At 45.7% G+C, this 15,748-nt stretch overlaps 1 protein-coding gene across 4 annotated transcripts in view; it reads right to left on the minus strand.

The window, feature by feature from the left end:
- Window positions 1–15,748, minus strand: part of Mob3b (MOB kinase activator 3B) — a 166,657-nt gene that overhangs the window by 67,605 nt on the left and 83,304 nt on the right. The gene's annotated exons all lie outside the window — the stretch shown is intronic.

The following is a 15,748-nucleotide window of genomic DNA, read 5'->3' on the forward strand; positions in this document are numbered from 1 at the left end:
GGACATAGGATAAAGTTTTAAACATAACCAGCTGAAATGACATGACAGGATTCCTTAAACAGAACAGTTATTTTTGAGTGATTTGCCTGAATAAAGTAGCTCTGCTCATAGCCGCCTACCACCAGCTCCTAAAATATGTAATTCCCTTCCCTAGGATGTTAGTTTCTCCTAGGACAGGGGAGAGGAAAGTAGGCAGCCCTCGGGACTCTGGCAGTAGAGGGGCAGCAAAGGAGTCCGGGTTGGCTGAGTGCCTACCAGGCACTTCTCATTAACATTCTCTCTCTGCATCCGGACTACAACTTTCTGAGGTGAGGAAGTGGGAAGGACAGCAATGACACCTGACCCGGAAGTCAACAGTAATTATTGAAACCGAATCCTGAGCCCTTTATCAAGCCGTGCTTCTTCTTTTTAGTCTTTTCTTGTAAAGAGACATTATATATCTCTGTCCTGGTAAGTTTAGAAAACAATGGCTAATCACTTGTTATCTAGAAGGATGTTAGATACTAGATAAGTCACCTCCACCTACAAGTAATGTAAAAATTCTATACATCTGAGGTTTTAGCTTGTACTTCAACCAGAAAGAGTCCTTGTCAGGATATCCACAAAGGGCCCTAGCCAACAAACACTTCTAGTATTCACTGGGTCTGACAGCAGTCGGACTGGTGAGTCCTTTGTAAACCTTAGTTTCTTTATCCAAAAGTTAAGGGGAAATCGTGTTCTGTTGACTTCACATTATAGCTACAGCCATCGAGAGGAAGGAAGAAACTATGAAGTACCCCAAGCCATCCAGTCATGATTAGTAAAACTACTGCAATTGATATACTAATTTCTCCTGTTCCATAAACAGCTTTGACCCCCTCCGCCACACAACACATTGTAAGACTATAGATTCTTTCTCTTTTTATTTTTATTGATTTATTATTTATTTATTTTGGTTTTTCGAGACAGGGTTTCTCTGTAGCTTTGGAGCCTGTCCTGGAACTAGCTCCTGTAGACCAGGCTGGCCTCGAACTCACAGAGATCCACCTGCCTCTGCCTCCCGAGTGCTGGGGTTAAAGATGCGCACCACCACTGCCTGGCTCTTTCTTTTTAAAAACTGTCGGTAGGACTGCCATTCTAAGTCAGCCTCCTCAGGCTCCCTGATCCTGGGAAACACACGAGGTACTCAATGAGGAGTATTAAAAGAGAAAAGACGGTAAGCTCGGAGTTACGATTCTCTAAGTCTGCTGATCTCTTTAGGTGAGTCACGACACTCGGCACCGTGGAGTAACTTGTTTTCTATCTGCTTTCACAAGAACAGACGATACGCGCACTGCTGACCTTTTCAAACATTCTGCCTTCTCATGGCAGACACAACACTTTTTAAAAAGGATTTTTTAATGACTGCTTAAGACACTGAGTCTGTGCTCATCAGATGAATATATCAGACATTTAACTAGACTGCTATAAGCCAAGTGCTTTCTAGGCGTTTTGTGGGTTTTAATCCACTTAGCCTGCATGACAGGAAATGGTAGGATGGCCAGTTTGAGGCGAAGAACCGGCGACACAGAGAGGTCACGTTACTTTCTCAAGGTGACCCAGTAACAGCTGATGGAATTATACACACGTCTCCAGCCTCCTGACGGTTCATCACCCATACTGAATTAGCCTCCTGACATTCCCTGGGTTTATGAATGAAGAAAACTGAGGAAGGAGTACTTAGAACTGCTCCTGTGGTTACATACCCTAAGACTGAAGCCAGTACATCTAAGAGAAAACGGATTGTGTTGGCTTAAAGGTTCATCTCAAACATCTCAATAGCAAGAAATGAATAAAGCTGGGTCTTACGGCGTGCTACGCAGGGCAGAGGACTAACGCGGTTGAGCTTAAACTAGAGGGGGACAGATAGGGCAGGCCCACAGGGAGAGAGGCAGTTCAAATCAACGTTTTTGTTGTTCTTCCAGCTTCTCATTCCTCACTCTTTGTTTGCTTTTGCTTTTTAGAGACACTGTGCTGAGACTTTGAACATAGGGTCTCACCCCATCCTTCTAGTAACTCTCAGGGGGAGATGTTAGCTACATCTTCACGTTCCTATGGAAACACAGAGACTCACTGAGGCTGGAGCAGGGCTAGGATCTCAACCCAGGTTGGGACTACAGCCCACAGTTGGAATCTGTTGAATTTGGTAAGCTACCTATCCTGAGTGGTGCTCAAACTCGATTTTCTCAGTGTCAACAAGTACCACGCAGGAAGAGAAGAAAGCCACATGTTGCTTTGTTTCCATTCTTGCTTGGCATAAGAGGGCAGGGAGGTACGTACTTTGAGGGGTAGGGAGTGGTGTTAGGGTGGAATACACTTTTCTAAGCCTGCAATTGATTGAGATGTCACAATATGTTAGCAGAGGTCTAAGCAGGTGACCAAACTGCTGTAGGGGACTTCTGATACTAATTTGAGGATGTCACTGCCAAGACCCGCCATGGCATCTAGCTTACATCCAGGCAGCTGCTGCTCCTTCTCCAGACTCAGCTGCCAAGTTGAGAACACACATGATGGTTTCCCCTGTCTCAGCTCAGACTCACAAGGGAATGGAAGGCTGTCCGGGTTTACTGGGACTCAGGGACACTGTCCAGGTTTACTGGGACTTCCTTTTTCTCACTTGCTTTTGTTCTTCCCAGCATTCTTCTGCTTTTATTTGGAGCAGCAGTGGTTTCAACCAGAATAAATCTCCAGAGAGAGAGAGAGAGAGAGAGAGAGAGAGAGAGAGAACAAAGGGAAACCATTACAAGTACAGAGAGGTGGGGGAAATGGAATAAGCAGGACGCTTGATTTTGCTTACTTTTGCTTGCAGAGTTCCATGCTTGTGCGGGCAAGATGGAATTTGCAAGAAGACACTGGATGATCCTAGGCGCCGACTTTGGCAGAGGAGGCTAAGTTTGCCAGGAGCAAAGACAGAGTGAGGGCAATAGAGTCTCCTGAAGCAGAACACAGCATTCTAGGGCAGGGAGTGCAGAAAGCTCGCTATCTCACTACTGTGTAAAAGAAATTGGGGCCCTTCGGTGCTATCTCAAGAGGTGCTAGTCCTGTTTCTCCCTCCTACCATGAGTCTATCCACCTGGGTAAAAGAGAGTTGATGTCCAACAGCAGGAACATTTACAGTACCAGCGTGGAAGCCTCTCCAAAGAGCTTCTGGTTAAAACTGAGGGAATGGGAAGGAAGGGCCAGCACTGGGGCACGGCTTCCCTTGCAGACAATTCCCCCATGGCTAGTGTCAAACATTCCTTAATAGTGACCAGTCTGAAGAGAGGTGTCTGCACAGACAAGCAGTCTTTTTATAGCTAGCCATGTCATAGCTTAGCTACTCTAATAGGGCCTTAAGGTCAACCCAAGCTGTCATGTCTTTTAACAAATAAATGTATAAAAGCCGCATTTCATTAACACAAGTGACTCTTCTCTACTCTATCCCCAGTTCGAACACATAAAAGGGATGTGCAGAATAATACAGATTCAATTCCCATTTCACCTTGTCTCTGATAAGGTTGGCGCTTGTGCTGCGGTAATGGGAGGTGTGGTAGTCCTCACTGCTGCAACAAAATAAAGGATGAAAGCAACTTCAGGAAGGAAGGTTAGCTTAGCTTACACTTCTACAGTACAGTTCATCAGACAGCCGCAATACAAGTTGAGGTTGTTGGTCACATTGTATCCACAGACAGGAAGCAAAGAGAGATAAACCGCTGGTGCTCAGCCCCCACCCCCACGCCCCTTTATTCAGCCCAAGGCTCCAGCACTTGAAATGGAGCTGCATCTATTCAAGGTGGGTATTATTCCCTCCTCACTTAAACTTTTATGAGAAAACCTGACGTGGAGCAGTGTCTTCCTTAACTTTTCTTCCATCGTAGAGAAAAAAACTCTTTATAAGATACAGAATACAAAAAAGAGGTTAAACATCAGGATATTTTAAGATATTTATTTACAAAGAGGTGAAACAACGGGATATTTTAAGAGGAAAATTAAACACTCTGTCCTGCAAGAAAGCAAGATTTTCAACTTAAGACAGGAAGTAAATAACTCAAAACAACTTCAGGAAGTCCCCGAGACAGACAGACCTGATTCACTGGGTGCCCCTTTCTCCAACAGTATAGAAGCAATAAAAACTGTTGAGAAAAGTCTCAGAGTTTCCAAGCCCAGTCTGGGAGAATCAGAGACCAGCTGAAGTGCCCAGAAGCAACCAAAGCCAAGAGAGCCATCTGGGAAAGGCATTCCAGCTTACGGAACTGCCTGCAGGCTGTGCAGAAGTGTGCTCCAGGTCTCCAGCTTTGGTGAGCTGTCACCTGGGCTGCAATGGGCTTTGGCAGTGCAGCTGTCTTTGAGTCATTTCTGCTCCTGTGAGGAACCCTTGACCCATATTCCTACAAGCAACCCAAATAAAGCTCACGGTCCACCAAGTTGGGCTCCCTGGCTTGGAGGAATAGGTGTTTGTTTACACCCAGGAATAGTGCCCCACAGCAACACCCTCACAGATGTGCCCAGAAGTTTGCTTCCTAGGCAATTCTAGAACTTGTCAGATAGAAAACCATAATAGATAGATAATGGATGCCTTTGGAATGCCAGTCTGCCTGTCCCAAGTTATTCTTCATCATGCCCTGAGAAAGCCTCACCTAGGCTGACCTACCTACCCTCTTGCTCTTTCTGATTCTGTCTTTGCTCATATCAGACTTGCTAACTCAGCCCACATAGCTCCACATTGCCTAAAATTGGTTGTGACCTCCATGGACCTGGCCAGAGCCCAGCCCAGGAGGTCTAGCTCTACCAAATGGTTCCTAGCACATTTTTAAGTCCTGGTTTGGGTCAGTTTTACTGCCACGAGGATGACAGTAGGCACAATGCCTCCTCTGATGCAGCCTCTGTCAACTGCGTATTTGTTCAGTTTGATTCTAGTCTGTCTGTACCTGCAGTACTTACTGAGGAGCTACCACAAACCAGGCACTGTCAAAGGGACAGACCAATGGCTTTGCTACTAAGGGACTGTTGATCTAACGACTCGAGTCATTGCTTCTTACATGTACTGGGCATGGGGGGGTTCACCAGAAGGTGGTGTCAAAATTCACTGTCTTTCCTTGTCTGCGGTGGGGCGTCATACCACATTTTTAACAGTCTCCCAGTGGACCACAGCGTAATAGTACTTGAAGTAGAAAGTAAGTAGGAAATTGCACAACCAGGTAGAGAGGCCAGGGAAACCATAGCCAAGAGTCCAAGGATGAGACTTGGTCAGAACTGAATGGTCACATCTGTCTGGAGACATGGCGGGTAGCAGAGGCAAACTATAGACAAAGTGAAAACATTATGTCCACTCGCCCAAGTCCTAAAACCTGAACCGAGGGAAGCGTTTTATGATAATTTGCTGATATGACGTGCTGATGGAGAATGATAACCTAGCAGAGACGATGGCTGCAGAGTGCATCCAAAACAGCTGGATATCAGGCACTGAGGTTCTCAGGGACGTCCAAGGCTTACACACCTGCCTCCTCAAGGAGACCATGGAAGCTAGGAGGATGGGAATCAGTGTAGGTAAAGAACTAACTGTGTGGGCTATTTGGTGCTCCTCCGTAGACTGATTCAAGTCCTGGGACCTTTGCCAAACTAGGAAACAGCAAAGAGTCTTACAAATGTCAGGGCTGGGTCACCTGTTCCTTCATGGGATGGGACCCTATTAGTTAAATTTAAGTATATTAGATAAAGGAAATAAATCATAACACTCTGATCTACTTTCAGGTTTTTGTTCTAGATTCATATATGTATCAGGAACTCAAAGTAGGAAAGTCTATACAGGACAGCCATGATCTTTTAGGAGGCATCTCCATTAAATCTGTGTCACGGATGTCATGACACATAGGGAAAGACCCAGAGTAAGACTTCATTGCCAACCAGGCTTGGTAGTACTTGACTGTAATCCCGATACTCAGGAAGCTTAGAAAGGAGGAGCGTGGGTTCTAGGCTATCATTGACTCAATAAGGAGTTTCAGGCCAGCTTGAGCTACATAGTGAGACGCTGTCTCAAAAATCAAGCCAGGGGGTGGAGAGATTCCTTGGTGGGCTGGAGTGTTAATACACAGGCATGGGGACCTAAGTTTGGACCCCAGTACCCACGTAAGAAACCTGGTGTGAACACGCAGGTGTCTCTGACCCCAGCACTGTGGGAGATTAAGACAGGAGGATCACTGGGGCTTCGTGCCTGCTTGCCCAGCTCCAGGTTCAATGAGAGACCCTGTGACAATGGAATAAGATAATGGGGAATAGAACATCCTGTTCTTCTCTGAACTTTGTACAAATACATAGACCTGCAGACACACATACATTACACTCACAGATATTCATATTCTTTCTCTTTACACACACACACACACACACACACACACACACACCCCAAACCAAAGTAAATAAAACCTCAACTCTTGGTATGGTTTACAACTCTTAAGACAACTCAAGGCAAATTACTTGAAAAGTCTCATCTAATTAAGACAAAGTATTAATACAAGCCACCATAGCCCCACACAGAAGTATGTCCATGAAGATGGAGAGTAGAATCTCATAGCTGAGTGACATCAGCTGAAATCTAACATTACAAGGAAGCATCAGAACGAGGGCAGACTATCCTAATAATATTCTAATCACAGAGCAATTCAGACTGAAAATTGGCAGAAGAAAAGCCACCTTAAAACCATGAAACAGAGTCAATTCTTAGAAACGAAATACAACTCATTTTCTTGATTTGCTACGGTACTTCGTTAGTCGCAAGAGGAAGAGTCTGGGTATGTCACTGAAGAGTTGGGATCTGGGAAAGGGAGCAAGAGATTCTATGGCTGTTCACAGATGGGAACCATAATACTGATGGCTCTCGAGGCAGATAGATACTCAGTTCAAGGTCATGAACTTGAGGCTTCCTAACACTGACTCCAGCAGGATCATTCTGCATCAAGTACTCCTGCCAAGTAAGAAAGCACCAAGGCCTTCCCTAAGGATTATGGTGAACTTGGGAACTAGGGATATGGGTAGGAAGATCAGAACCTGTTGCCCAGTAGTGATTCCCAAAAGGTTCTCTGGAGTCTTTTGTTCTAACAGTTTCCAGAAGAGTCCCTCAGGGTGTCAATTATCTGGTCACAGCTTCTCCAGGCTGGTACTTAAACTCACCAGCCCTTTTCACCCCCCTGGATTTAAGGAGAAGCGGTATTAAAGCATCCACGTCCTCCGCCAGGTACCACCTTTTCACAGCGAAGTCACCATGGCAAGGCTTCTGAGTTCCCAGGCAATCCTTCTGGTGCTGCAGATCTTAGGCAGCCTCTCAGGGGTCGCAACAAAGAAAGCGGGCCCCAGAGGAAGGTGCTTTTGGAGCCTTTGATTTCAGACCATGTTCCCACAAGCAGGAGGAACGAACGTCCCCAGTGAGGAGAGCTACCTCCCCTTTGTGGAGTCATGGTGGGACGTACCCCACTATGTTGACCACGGCTATTAATTGGCACTATATGAGATTCTTTATTTTTATCTGAAATAATAATAATAATAATAATAATAATAATAATAATAATAATAAAAACCAAACAGACTCGGGAACATGGACCCCGTATATCTCCATCTGTACCATCATACCATATTTTTTTTACAGTTAAAATAAAAACAGCCAAGCTGAGGCTGAGGCAAAGGCAGACTGTGTCCAGGTGGAATTCAGAAGAGAAGGAACATTCCAAAGCGGTCATTGTGAAACCCCAAAGCTTGCCGAGCCGCTTTTGTTGCCTGCAGAGAATTTTTGTGGTTGTTAAGTATTTTCTGTGAACACAGGCGAGCTCCCAGTTCTTACCGAGGAAACCGATCACCTTCTGAACTTTCCCCTTCCCACCATTAACCTCGCGAGTTCTGTCGCGGTTTGTTAAGCTGCTTTCCAGGCTGCCAGGAAAAAGAGAATTTCCCGGTAATGGATCACATTTCACCTGATCCTCTTAAACCCCGACCAACTGGCTAGTGCTAATTCAGCTATTCCTTAAAAAGGTTCCTCCGCTTGGGAACAGCTGAGATTTTTGTAAAAACGATAGGAAAACTGACTCTGGAAATGGAAAAATTCTACTTTTTAAAAAAGGAACACATTTTTTAATTTAAAAAAATTTTTTTTTGGCCTTGAAAGGCCATTCTCTATCTATTCTCCAGGGAGGTGATGCTAGTTCACCCTAAGATTTAAAAATATACAAACAAATCCCATGAGTCACATTCAAAGAATCAAAAGTTAAACAAACAGCATTATTTGTCTCACTTAACTAGAGATGTAATGTGTCGGTTCATTTGGTGTTAAATCGCATTCCAACTACCTTCCAAGTCGGCCCAAGGCTTAATTACCAAAGTTGAAAGGACAGTGAGAAAGAAAATGGGGATGGAGGCCGGGGAACCCCTGGAGCTTCACGGGTGTCAGAGGGGATCCAAGGCCATCAAGAGGAGAGATTAAGCACTTTCTAGAAAAACAAGGCCTCTCTAGGGAAGACCAGCTCGACCTCAAGTGACAACAGGAACAGACCACTACAGAGAAAACACCAGACCACCAATAAACCCGGCTCAAAAGCACAGCACAGATTGGGGGCGCTTGCACTGCTCCCCCCGTCCCGTCTTCAGCAGCGCCAGGTCTCTTTCTCCTCTCCTTTTGAAGCTGTGGGGTCTGGTACCAGGGGAGGTATGAAGCTGGGAATCCAGGGATTCTGAAATGCAAAGCTCCAGAGACAGCCCCAGAGGAAGAAGAGAACATTCTTTCCCAAGTGACACCAAGCAGATTTAACTAAATTTTTTTCATACATGAAAGGTCACTAAAGTCGTGCTTTTCCCATTAAAGGCTGTATACAACCAATCAACATGAGAGACACACACAATCCCGCGTACTAAGAGATTCCGGGCACGTTCAATGCCACACTGCCCCACACTCCCGGCTTGCTAGTGCCAAGGGGCTGCCGCTGCACACCCCCAGCGGGTGGGCATCACAGGGCGGCTCGGGTTAGAGCCCAGCCAAACACTTCTGAGGGCTGGGGGAATGAAATGCATCTTGGAAACAAAGGCAATCGCTTAATAGCCATTAGGAATGAGATTCAGAAAAGCAAGCAACATCAGACAAGCAGCCACGACCTTCAGAGAAATAAAGCAGGAGTGGGGCAGAGAAGGGAGAAATTAATTAAAGAGAAGCAGGCAACCTGTCATTAGCGGGGTCAAAGAGAGCGTGGGCAAGGCAAGGCTTCGCTCTAATAGTCACTAATGTGACCGATAATCACCGACCAGCCAGAGAGGCGCTCACACAATTCCAACACCTGTCTGCCTTCCTCCCTTCGCTTCCTCTGCTACCGTCCTCCCTCCCCCTCCCGCTCCTCTCCTCCTCTTCTTTTTCTAACCCCCTCTCACCGAGTTTCTTTCCCTTGTGGCAGAAATGGTAATGACTCCATTGTAGGATCACTGCCCTATGGCATGTTAGAATAATCTGCAAAATTAAAAGTCCAACTAGCACTGCCATATTGGCAAAGCTTTTCTTTTCTAATTATTTATTTGTTGTGTGTGTCGCTTGCAAACATGTGCTCCACAACATGCGTGTAGAGGTCAGAAGACAACTTTCAAGAGTTGCTTCTCTCCTTCCGTCGTGTGGAGCCTGGGGACTGGACTCAGATGGTCAGGCAGCAAGTGCCTTTACAGGACAAACTGTCCTGCTTGCCCAAGTTTTTCTTTGTATCCACTCCACCCCCGTTTCGAAAGAGCAATGTCCATGAGGAGCACTTCAGCAAGGCCTCACCCAGTGTTCTTCACAGGGTAACCATCAGTGTGTCTCTTCAGTCAGGGTTGCGCCCCCAACCCATGTCTCCTGCTCAGAGCGGTGCCGTCACTGGCAATCTTTCCTGGTAGTAGAAAGCTGGAACTGTGTGAACTCTGCGGTTCTAGTCTCATCCCCTTTCCTCTAAAACAGTTTGGGAAAAGGAGATTCACATGAGGTTCAAGTCACAGCTCCGCATCATCCAGTATCCTTTTGAGTCTTCACAAAAGGTGTAGGAGTGTGTATGTATGCATCTGTCTGTCTGTCTGTCTGTGTAGAGTGGGGAAGTGTTCAGAGGGGGGCAAACTTAAGACTCCAAGAATGAAATAAAACAGGAATGGGAAAACCAAAATATTTTCCCAAGTCTACTGAAAACAAGAATTACTCCCCAGTTACTTTCACAATCTGTGTGGAAAACAGAGAAACATGTCAGAGAGATTTAGAAAGACTTTTTTATTTTTCTCTTTGAGAATACTGTCTTTCCTTTAGAAAAAGTAACATTTTCCTTTTAAAAATATTTTTAATCGAAATTGCTGGCTTTCAAACAAGTGTCCTCAAAGTTTTCAATCAGAAATCATTCAGTCCCAGTCCATTTCTTCCAGCTCCAAACACATTTTTTAACCTACCAGGCCCAAGCCATAGCTACAATCATGGCTTGTCTTAAGCAGCAAGATGATTTTGCATATGGATTACAATCACTGTCAGATGCTCAGTGCACACAGGGATGCAGAACACAGCACAGATGTCAGGGAGGGCCAGGGAGATGGCACAGCAGGAAGGAACACTGGAGTTTTGATTTCCACCTTAAGTGAGAATTATTTCCCCATCTTTTGCAGAGCCTTGGGTACTAAGTGAGCCTACAGAACACCACTCCTACCCTATAAGCTAATCAAGTCATAAAACTTCCCAGAAGCCAACAGCTAAAGGAGGTAACATGGAGAACTGTCAGCCCCTTAGAAGTACTGTGACTTACAGACAGGGAGCTGAAGCACGCTGAAGGACACAGGAGCTGTCGTTTTAGAGTTTCGGGGCTGCTCTCTCCGGACTTTCCATCACTTCTGCCTCTCGTGTGGTTCTCAGAGGTGTCTGTTAGTTTTCCAAAGATGCTATCTATGCTCTTCCCACTTCAGGGCCTTTGCAAGTGTGCCTCTCGATTTGCCCCAAATCCCACTCACTTTCCCTCCTATTTTACCTTAAACATCACTTCTGGGGTGTCCCTCGCCATTACATTGTGTGCGTGTGTGCGTGCGTGCATGTGTGTATGTGTGGGTATATCTGTGCCTTTTGTGATTGACACATGCCTCTTCCCCTTGCAAACTTCTCTACTTCTGTTTATCTATGTTCACTTGCCACCTTGTGCAAGGTCCGTGGAACATGTAGCCGGCAGCATACACGGCGCTGGCTCTCAGCACTGACAAGAAGGCGTTCTTGCTCTCAGGAGCTTTCGCCTCTTGGGGTATCTCACTCCACCACAGGACCGCCGGGTCCATGAGGAGGCATGTTTGCTTTGTTTGCTCCATTCCCCCTGCTTTTAGCACCCGAGCTGGGTGGCTGCCACAGGTGAAACAGGAACTCTGCTGATGTGTAACTAGCCTTCTGAGGTTACTCCTGTGCAATGAGTACAGCAAGTCAGGCAACTCCTGCCACACAGCTGTGCTCCTAGGAAAAGGTAATCGCTCAGGTTTCAGTTCCAGTGCATGTCTGGTGTGCGTGCATGTACAAGTTTGTGTGAGGGTTCACATGCATATGAGTGCCCATGCATGCAGAGCCTAGAGGCTGATGTCAGGCACATGTGTGCACATGTATACAGAGCCTAGAGGCTGATGTCAGGCACATGTGTGCACATGTATGCAGATACTAGAGGTTATATCAGGTATATGTGTTTCCGAAAACCTCCTTCCTCACTACAAAATGCATAACACTGTCATCGGAGCTCGGCAATCTGAAGGTCACTGGGGTGTCTTACACCTGGCACACTCATGATTCAGGAGCAGTGAGCTATTCAAGGAAGGCAGAGTCATCCTCGGGGGTCACATCTCCTTGTCTTACGTTTAACTCAGTTTATCTCCAAGAAGAGGCTCTTGGGCTTGTTGTTGGTGTATCTGTTTCATTAATGCCACTATAAATCTACTGTCGTGTCCTTAGTCTAGAACCTTCTTCAGGTAAACAGCAGCAGCACTGCCTGCTGCTGCATAGGAGAGAAGTTTCCATGGGAGGCAAGAGTGAGGTTAGGGCTAGGGGCCATCTTGATGGGAAGTGAATGAGGGAACCAGGGTCCATGGGCAGAGTGCTGAGGCAGGGGGACAGAGTTTGGCTGAGAGTCAGTAGAGAGAGACTGGAAGTGAGGGGAGAGGCTGGGTAACGGGGTCTAGACACCAAAAGTAGGCTTCCCAAACTAGGCGAATATTTGATAAACCAAATGTCCCTGCTTACTTGATAATTTGCACAGTTCGCTTTGAGAATGTCTCCTTGTCATCTTACCTGGAAAAGGCTAGAGTAGTTCCTATTTAGTTCCCGTTCCTTACGAGCCAGCAGAGTGCCCCAGCAACCTGTCACCACCTAGTCACTGGACAACACCGGCCAGAAGAACACCGAGCTCCAGCAGTCCCAGGACTCACTGCCAGCCGCACAGTCCTACCCCAGACTATCCCAAAAGTCAACGTGGGATACTTTCCCAAAGTAAGAGGGGACGGAGAAGTCAGTCACCTTAGTTGGAAAGCAGGAGACTGACCCTGCCTGTCTGCAGGGGCTTTCTTTGTGCTTTCAGGGTCTGTTTCTGGAGGCCCCAATGAGTTGTCGATATATACAGCTTCTGATAGGAGACACCCACAACAGCTTCTCCGGAGAACTACAATACTGTAGATCTCATTGCTGGTACGAGCTGGTAAGTATCATGCATTTTCTATGTGCAAAACCCAAGATATATTAGAGTTTGGAGCTGCCTAAGGCAACAGTTGACCGGTTGAGCAGTCAGAAGAAAGGCAGACTGAGATGGGACATGGGGCTGAGGGCTAAAAGTCAGAGGCACTAAATTTTATCAGATCTCTCGACTATGAGGCCACCGGCACTGTGTGTAGCTAGTGGGCACATACTCACCATTTGAAAAGCTACTGTCCTCACTTTCTTCCTAGCCAGTAAGATTTTTATCTTCAACCCCCTCCCCAATACAATCAACTTCAGCACATAAACAGCTATTGAACCGTGTGCTTCTCCTTATGAATGGGAGGTTACATCCCTGACAGAGGCCTCCTAGGTTCATCAGAGCCTGAGTAAAAGTCCATGTATTCAAGAAAAGCAAGAACGCCAAGACATGACAAGGAAGCCCTTATTTTACCCATGCAGAGTTTCTTGTTCAAGGGCCCTAAGTTCAGTGTGAGACACTAACCCTAGTTCTCAAGCTCCCCCTTTTTTTCTTACATGCTTTATGTTGCTGTCCTCTTCAGGTACTCTCTGTATTTATTTGTTTGAGTATACAAAGGCATGCAAATACATGTCAAGAAAACTCATGGGCCAGATGTTCCTGGGAGAGCGAAAAGCCAGGAGAGTGTTGGGCATTGTGACCCACACCCAGAATTCCAACATTCATGAGGACAACTGGAAGATGATGAGTTCAAGGCCAGCCTGGACTATATCGCAAGTTCAAGTCCAGCCTGGGGTACTTGGTGAGACTGTTTCAAAACAGAAGTGACAAAACAAAATCCAGCTAGCCAAACAAAAACTCCCCAGCAGACTCTGAAAAACCTATGCCAGACCTTTAAAAAAAAAAAACCTCCCGGAGCCTCACTTGGGGCTCTCATTTGGAAAACAGGCAAAATTTATTTTTCTTAAAATATTGGGGAAAAATCATTGAGCACTGAACAACATCTAATCCATAACACATACTCAAGGGATGGTAGACATCATTACTGTGGCAACTGGATAAAATGAAAGTTAACACAATCATCTTAGCAAGACAAATGTAAGATAGGCCCCTGACACCAGCAATCCAAACACCTCTAATCGACAGACAGCATCCGTAAACCCCATTAAGAAAGGTCTGTTTGGGGGGGAATGCCTATTCACCCGTCTGTGATAGTAAGCAAGGCAGCCATGTCTGTCTACCGCTGACAGTGTCTCCTGTTCATAGGGCCTGCTAAACGCTGAATCCAACGATCTGTGCCCTTGGAGAGAGCAAGGTCGCAGTTAATCCCATAAGACAAACGCTATACTTTCGAAGTGTTTCTGTATTTCCTTCCCCATAACAGCTACCTTACCGGGTTACCCTGATCTTGGCTGATGCTTGACATTCTAGAGAAGTATGTGCTGTTCTACAGCGAGAGACTCACGGCCTCGCTGACTCAGAAAGCTACCATGAATGTAAATATTTACTGCATAAAATTTGCAAGACGGCTAACAGCGGTGGTCTCTAGTGTACTCTCTACTGTATAATACAGTAATTACATCACAGTAATGCCATTTAAATTTTAATGTGCTTCCAACATGGACATCAAGTACCGGCGATTAGTGTCTAGTCAGGACTTTACGGCTCATTGGGTTAGTATGGACGCGGTATAGAGGAAATCATAGAACTCGTAATTTTTTCAGAGGTTAATTAGCATCTTTGTTTTTGTGGTCCAAAATGATGTCTGTGGTGAAGAGACACCATGATTGCACAGGTGAAAGGATGCCAGCATGGCTGAGTGAGCACCACACAATGTGATGTCCAAGAAAGGGCTCTTGAGTTGGTTTAGATTATTAGTGTGAAGCACTAACGTCACTGTTTAGCCTGGGACCCACTGTGAGCTCCTCAATGCAGTCTTAATGTATACTCACTCAGTCAGCACTGTCAAGCATACACCAGGCAGGGGACGACCTTGCTTGCTTTATATGCAGCTGGGACTCTCAAAGCACTGATCCTGGGAGAACCTTTGTGGATCTTGTGCAGAAAGGTTTCCATTCAGGATTGCTTCCCTTCTCCCTTCCTCTCATTGTTTCTGTATTCCTGAAAGAGGGTATCCTGAGGCCACCGCTGGCCTCAGACCCCTATATAGCCTGGGAAGGAGACCTTGTGCTCTTGACTCTCCTGCTTCTTCCTCCTAAGAGCTGGGATGGCAGCTGGGCTACCATAGGCTTAGTTCAGGACGGCTTTCTATCTGAGTTGACGAGGTCCTATTGCTTCTTATGTAGGTCCCTGAGGGTCCTTCCAGAGCCAAATCCTCCCTTTCCCACTACATATTTGGGGTAACCCTGCCTGGGAGAAAAACAGTATATCACAATAGACAGGATCACAGAAGCAGACATAAAAGACTGGACATGAAAGACTTTTGGTAAGTCAAATACTGCAACTCTTCCCGATTAAAAAAAAAAAAAAAAACATTTTGGGGGGAAGTAAACTTTTTTTTCATTAAAAAATTATTATATTGTATTACCAGGCATATAATGGGCTTACTGTTTATAGTGAATTAATTTTTTATTTCTAAATTTTAATTTCTAATATGACAATCAATAAATATATACGTTAGTTAATATTTCTCAACTGGACCCAAATCTAGACATACCTGAATCTCAACTGAGAATTGTCTCCACCAGACTGAGTGTGGGCATGTCTGCGGTGCATTTTCTTAATGATTGATGTGGGAGTCCCCCCCCCCCCGTGGCAGGTGGTCCCGGACTGAGGAAGAAAACAAGCGGAACAAGCCACCAAGTAGTGCTCCCCTGTGGTCGCCGCCTCTTGACCACTTTGGCCTCCTTTGATGACGGACTGTGCAGCCTGTAAATCAGATAAACTCTTTCTGACCAAGTTACTTCTGGTCATCGTGTTCATCCCAGCAATAGGGAGCAAGCCAGGGCAACATAAAACCCACAAAACAGTTTAAGGATTTCCAGTTGGTTTTGAATGTATGAAGACATCCTGAGACAAAAATTGAGAAGGAATGTTCTGAATCTGTCCTCATTTAAGTGTGTGTGTGT

Source organism: Alexandromys fortis, unplaced genomic scaffold (assembly GCF_014885135.2).
Source record: "Alexandromys fortis isolate MF-2015 unplaced genomic scaffold, M_Fortis_MF-2015_v1.1 scaffold_2_26212498_36691700, whole genome shotgun sequence".
Taxonomy (NCBI): Eukaryota; Metazoa; Chordata; class Mammalia; order Rodentia; family Cricetidae; genus Alexandromys; species Alexandromys fortis.